Here is a 7,114-nt window from a genome sequence, read left to right as displayed (position 1 = left end):
TCATGGGTAGACCTAGTGGGAGGCAGGTCATGAATTAGTACCTAGTACCGTCATGCTACCTTACTGACGAGTAAGTGTGGGCGGGTTATGGTCGCTATTCATACTGCCACATTGTCTTTATTGTGTACCCTGATTTGATACGTGGTTATCTTGGAGTTCTTTTGGTAGTTGTTTTTGGATCGGTATGATGGTTCATCAGGAGGAATGCTTATGGTTGTTATCTTCCATTCCTTTGTCCAACCTTGGGTTCTTTGTGTGTGACTTTTGACTAATCGTGTGACCGTGTGGTCAATTTCCTTTTGAGAGGTTGTCCTGTCGTAAGCACGTGGGTGCAAATGACATTGGTTTGTACGTTGTCTTTCAGCTTTGGGATTGCTTTTGTAGTACGTTGTGTGGGGTACTCGGAGATGTACTTCGTAGTTATCCTGGTTTCACCTTTAGTTTCTTAGGGCTAGATTTCGGGGACGAAATCCCTTTAAGGTGGAAAGGTTGTAATGACCCGGTCATTTTCATTTCTTTTCCTTTCTTCAAATTTTGCGGATAAATTTTTTTCATTGTCTTTTCCTTTTCGGGTTTGATTTCCCGCCTCTTAGTGTCGTCTCGAGTGCTCGGAAATGGTTTCTGAGACTCTTTCCTTTGGATTGACAACTTCCTTTGAGGACCGAGTCTTTTCCACATTTTTTGTTTTTTTGACACTATTCATTTTTTCGTCTTTTCCCTTTTTCGTCCTTTAGTCGTTTTTCATTTTTCCTTGCTTAACCTCACTTTTTGTGCTCGGATTTGATTCCGGCTTGGCATACGTCCATGATATTTAAATTCCATGACATCTACATTTTTACTTTGGTAGAAATGCATATTAAATGCTTACTTTCTTTGTAAAAGCCATGAAAACAAAACTTTTTGTAATTATCCATAACTTGAGGGGTTTTTGGGTAATTAAAGGCCTGTTTAGTAACAGGAATGATTCCCGATTTTTACTATCATTTCCTAAAATTGAGAATCAAAAGTTAAAATTTTGTTTAATAAAATATTTTTACTTTTTAATTTTAAGAAAGTACTTTCTAATTTTATAAAGGGAAGAGAAAGTGAGAATTCTGTGCTTTCTCTAATTTCTATACTGTTCACAGAAATTACCTCCTCTACTGTAGCATTATTAATAAAATAAAAAAATAAAAAAATTCTAAAATCAACACCCATCTCTACCGGCGCCGTAAACCATCTTTTTCTGCTCTTCTTCTCTCTACCACCACCAACCGCCACCGCCGATGATGGAGTTGGCCGGAGTCGCATCCGATGAGAGGAGAGAGAAGACAAACACTTTCTCTCTCTAGTTTCTCTCTCTACTGGTCTCTAGGAGGTGAATATCAGTCGCCTCACCGCCACCATCTTTTTCCTCTCTTCTTCTCTCTACCACCACAAACCACCGCCGATGATGGAGTGGGAACAGCATCCGATGAGAGGAGAGAGAAGATAAAAACACTTTCTCTCTCTAGTTTCTCTCTCTACTGGTCTCTAGGAGGTAATTTCTATATGCCCATGGAGATAGCATCAGGATCCCATCTTGCACCAACCAAACCAAGTTAGTGAAATCTTCATCGGTTAAGTGATCTAATAAGGGGCTTCCTAAAGTTCAATTGTAAGGAGTGCATAAAATGGGCTTTTGATTGGCCTAAAGGTGGGTGGAATGAATGCAATTGATCTAGAGAGTGACACCTTTATACAGAGGTTGTGTATATATATGTGTGTGTTTGTAATCATTTGTGTGTATATATTTGGGTGGTGTTGGGCAGGGCCATGTTGATAGAGGGAATTGGGTTCAATTCGGGCAAGAAATGAGAGAGAAGGGTTGAAGAAATTTTGCACCTACAAAATATAAATTGTAATTATTAAACATGTTTTTTAATTTCATGCTTTGAAAATATTGAAAGCATAAAAACTTAGTGAATATGAATCTACTTTATATTTCAATTTCAGAAATGAAAATCATGATTATACTTTTGAAGAAAGCAAAAGTAAAAAAGTAAAAGCGTTAGTAAACAGGCCCTAAGTAAAGTAATTATTTTTTGTCTTAGGGACCATTTTGTAAATTAAATTGGAAGATATTTTCAAAAAGGACCTTTTTGCAATTTCTAAAAAATGTAACAAGTGTCACATTCCTATGGTGCCACTTGTTGATTTTGTGGTGGAACCACTTGGAGGTTTAATCTCATGACACATGAAGGGTGGAGATTCACCCACTTGTTGTCCTAGGATTGGTGCACTTATTGGCATGGATGGTTGACAAGTGTAGGGTTAATATTTAATCTTGGAAGCCTACTTGGATTCATGACAAGTGTAGGACTCACCTTTAGTCTTGCATTAGTGTGTGTGTGAGAGGTAGTGCAAGAGCACCTAGTGAGTGGAGAAGCCCACCAATTTAGCTTAGGGGTTACACATTTTAATTCATTCATCACTTTCCTCTCAAGAACCCTAAGGAAGCCACCACTAGAGAAAAACTTGACTAGTAGCTTTGACTTCATTTTTGGTGCCCTTTCACTCACCTTAGAACTTTAAACTTGGAATACTTTAGGCTCCTCCCACTCTCCCCTTCAAAACCCTTGAAGGATCTAGCCTAACTCCTAATTTTTCTTTGGTATCTAGAGATTCAATTCTCTAGTGAGGTATTGATCTATTATTTTCAAATATTTTCATGTCATTATTGAGTGTTTTACATGCATGGAAGAGAAGGACTTCTATTTTGCCCTTAAACTGTTTTAACTTGAAATTAATCTTGTCTAATTAAATATAGAATATAAAAATATACTCAATTAGCTTTCATTTAGTTTTGGTTTCATGTAATTTGGATTTAAAATGAATTAGTTATGAATTTTTGAAGTTGCAAGCTAGTTGCTGGAAATTTGAAGCTTTTCCTTTTTAGTCCAAAAATGAATTTTTTATATGGAGCTGTGGTGCTTCAATTGAATTGAAATTTTTACTGGAACTTCCCCCATGGGTTTTACACTACTCAGAATTTTTTCACGATTTTAGAGCATTTCTAAAATTTTTTAAAAATCCGAAACTATCTGCTGTCCATGTTTTTATTGCAGCTGGAAAACATATTTTTAGATGATTTATTTCACTAACCTTCTGACATTGGATCATGGGTTAAACTTCTAGTTTTACACTCTCATATGTTTACTTCCAAAATAAATTAGGTTTGCCCAATTTGGATGTCAAATGAATTTTTTCATCAATTTTCAAAGTTGGAAGCTACAGGCTGAAAATGTGTTTTCTGGGCAGAATTTATTTCAAAGTTGTGGTTCAAAACTATTTCAATTGGGAAAATATTTTATTAAACTAAATTGATATTATCAAATTACAGTGTTTAAGCTTTCATTGGGCTTTGGATTCATTCAATTTGGTTTAGAATTGAATTTTTTATGAATTTTACAAGTTGAAGGTAGCAAGCTGAAAAATCTGTTTTGCGGACCAAAAATTTGGGGCGATTTCATTTCGGTGGTAATTGGGATTTTCATTCCAATAGAGGTAGGGAATGTTTTAGGATTATTTGTGTGTTGTATTGTGTGTTTGCCATGATTATACAACATTGTATCAAATCTAGAAAGTTAGTAATTTTTATTTCTTTGTATAAGATTTAAAATTTATGATAATGTATAACTTTGATTTGAATTGTAACATGCTATGAAATTATGCTTAGATATGTTGATTAACATATATTAAATTTGGATCATTTGATTAAGAATTACAACTTTTATTTAATATTTATCTTTAGTGAAAGTTTAATTCACATGGTTGTATCAAGCATTAAATCAAGTTGTAATTTGGTATTTAAATAGGCCTTGGCATGTTCTCTAACATAGATTAAATTGAGGGCATTTGGAATTGTTTAAAAATCTAGAGGAATTAATTAATTAGCTTGATTAATTTTGTTTCAAGTGTTTTAATCACTTAACTTGTCATTTGATGTTATATATATGATGACCATGACATGTCTTTCAATATAAATTAAATTGAGGTTATTTGGATTAACTTGGAATTTAGAGAATTTAACTATTAATGTTTAATTAAATTCTACTTTATTACTCCATGGATTTAATTGTATTTTGGAAGTTGTTTCTATATTTAAATCATGGATTTGGATTTGATGTATGTTCACTTGATTACTTTTGAGCATTGAAAAACATAGTTGTTACTTTTATATTCATGAGAATAGGTTTTTCCTTATTGAATATATTGTTACTATGTGTAAGGAATTGCACACTTTATATTTGACATCTTACATGCCATAGTACTTGTGAATTTTGAGCATGTATTGTATAAGTTTCCAAAATTTAGATTGTGCTTGGTAAATAGTTGATATCTTGTATATACATGTTGATATATATACGTTGTTGCACAATTTGTTGATTTTGGAAACTTGGGGATGTCGTTGTTTGGCAACGGCTAGGACTTGATTCTAGTACGGGGGATTGTCCCTCTATACAGTCTAGTGCGCACATATGGAGGTTACCCATGGGCTAGTAACCCTAAAGTAACTATGTTGTCGGTCTGATCCGGCGTGACGTCCGAGTATCCACTTTGTTTGATTTTGTATTTCATTTCAAGTTGATAACTAGATGATATCGTAACTTGTTGTTCCTTATTTGATTTCCTATTTTGAGCTTAAGATGTAGCTTTATGAAAGGATGCTTCATGCGTTGTATTGGAAGTTCCATTGTTGGTTAAATTGCATCGATATCATAATTTGTGTTTTGATGTTCAAATGTAGTTTAGGAATGACCTTATAGATTCATTTTGAACATAGACGTTAGGTGGCATGACCCACACTTGTTGTTTTCGTATTTTGGATTTCAAGTTGAAGACTTTGAGAATCTATATCTTGTTGCCTTGTATAACATGTTTCCATGTTGTTTGAATTGCATGAACAATGTGATTATGATATAAATGATCTAGGTAGCTTAGGATACTCCCTGGGTCTCATCTTGACAGAGACGTTAGGTGGCATGAGCCCCTTTAACATGTTTCACCATAAGGTGATAAAATTGTAAAATGCTAGGTCGATGCATGCTCATCTCCTACGAGTAGCTTTATGTTACTCACCCCTACGATACTGGAGCATATTTCAGGTACAGGACTCAGGATTTGAAGATTCCATGGCTCCTTGGATGGCTTACAGTTTTGAAGTTTCTATTTTATGCAAATGTTAGCATAAGATGCCTCTTTGTAGCTTTATTTGTTTAAACTTGTATTCGTTGATTCGTATATGTAAAGTGTACGTAAGTACACTCTTTTCAATGTATTTAACATGTATGAGATGAGGCTGGAGGCCAATGACATGTATCTTGTTTTCTATGCACTTTTGTTTTCAAAGTTTATTATGAAAATATTGGAAAATGTTAAGTCATTGTTTCATAACTTTGGCATCGGGTGTTGGAATTTCATATCTTTTCTGCCCGGACTCAGAATCAGACGATTCTTGAGTCTAATTTTGTTCATTTTTCGTTGTCCTTCCATTAGTGTGCACGGTGGCACCCTTTTCAGTGAGAAATGACCATTTTGCCTTTAGTTCATCTCTTTTCAGGTTAGGCATTCTTGCTTCATTTGCTTGGCTCATTTGAGTTTTGTGGCTTCATGAAGAGTCATTTTGGCGCCTTAGGGATGATGTACATCTCTTGAGGTCATTTGGCTTCTTTCGCTTCCGCATTTCGGGTCTGTTATCGGGTCAACTTCCGGTTCATCACTAACGCACCGGGTTGAGAAATCTGGGTCGTTACAGGTGGTATCAGAGCTCCTAGGTTTGAATACCTTGGATGACGGGTTTTGGGTGCATATCATGCTTATGTTGCCATGCTCTATGTGTTTATATGCTTCATGATAACATGTTTTGGTTTGATAACATGTTTATGTGCTTACGTGCTACATGTGGTATGCCGTTTGTTTAGCATTATTTAATTATTATGTAAAGAGCATGACATATGATGTATTCTAGATCAGATTTGTATATGCATAACTGTGTTGCATATTTGGCATGACACGACATTGGTCATTGAGGCTCGAGTTGAGGTTGATGGTGATTGTAGTCACGGTTAAATTGTAGTTTAGGTTGTTCTTGACCTAGAGTTAGTTTTGAGGTAGGTGGAAAGACACCTTTTGTTTAGGCTCTCGTGGGGTGAGCCATTTGGCACAACCGTAGTACTGGATTTGTTGATTTTAGGCCATGGTTAGGTTTTGGACCTTTTGGGATCCTTGGTTGTTTTGGAAGGTTCCTCTGAGATTGCAATTTTCGTGAGCGGGTACATTGTGGGCGGGTGCATGGCACTGTCATGCTACCGTACTAGCAAGCTACGAGTGCAGTTCGGATGGAATCTGTGTTAGGTTTTGTTCCGACAGGTGTAGTCCTTTTGATCGATAATGATGATGGTTGTTTTGGGGATCAGTCGTAGTGATCGATTTGGTTGTCTGATTGTATGGCTAGAGTTGCCATTTTCTTTGAGTTCTCCTTGCGCGATGACGTTTTTTGGGTTTTGTCGATTGATAGATGACTCGGGTAGAGAGAACATTGCATTGTTAGTGTCACTTGTAGTGTCACCCTTAGATTCTGAGATGGATTGTAGGAGTCTTACCATTGTGGTAAGGGCTCACGTTTGTTTTCAGACAGGTTGTTATTGCATTGGTTTTTGGATTCAGTGTATGGCTAGGACTGGTCCTTCCTTTTTACCTAGACACTCTAGGACACGATGTCCATAGGGTTTATTATTGCATTACTTGTGTTTTCTACAGTTTCATTTACTACCATGTTAGTAGTATGATTTATGATATTGTGATGCATAAGTAGGTGGAGGTCTATCCACGTTTGCCTTCTTGTTGTGTGGCAATAGCATGCCTTTCTTATACGCTTCAAGATGCCATATTGTTACTGTGCTTTAATGACATGCTTTTGTGTTTATGTGGAGACGTGCAGCACATGCTTTTAATTTTCATCTATGTAAGTAGATTTTCTTTCTGGTAGTTGCATTCCTTGTCATATGCATGACTTTCAGGTTTGGTTTTCCCATTCGTTTCCCTTGGTCGCACGTAGTCTGTATGCGGGTTTCCACAATGGTTTTGTGCTAGT

This window comes from Cornus florida, unplaced genomic scaffold, assembly GCF_030987335.1.
Source record: "Cornus florida cultivar Cherokee Brave unplaced genomic scaffold, ASM3098733v1 CherokeeBrave_3.0.0_Hap2_Chr03, whole genome shotgun sequence".
Classification (NCBI taxonomy): domain Eukaryota; kingdom Viridiplantae; phylum Streptophyta; class Magnoliopsida; order Cornales; family Cornaceae; genus Cornus; species Cornus florida.
The sequence above is the reverse complement of the archived record's forward strand: the minus strand, read 5'-3'. Positions refer to the sequence as shown.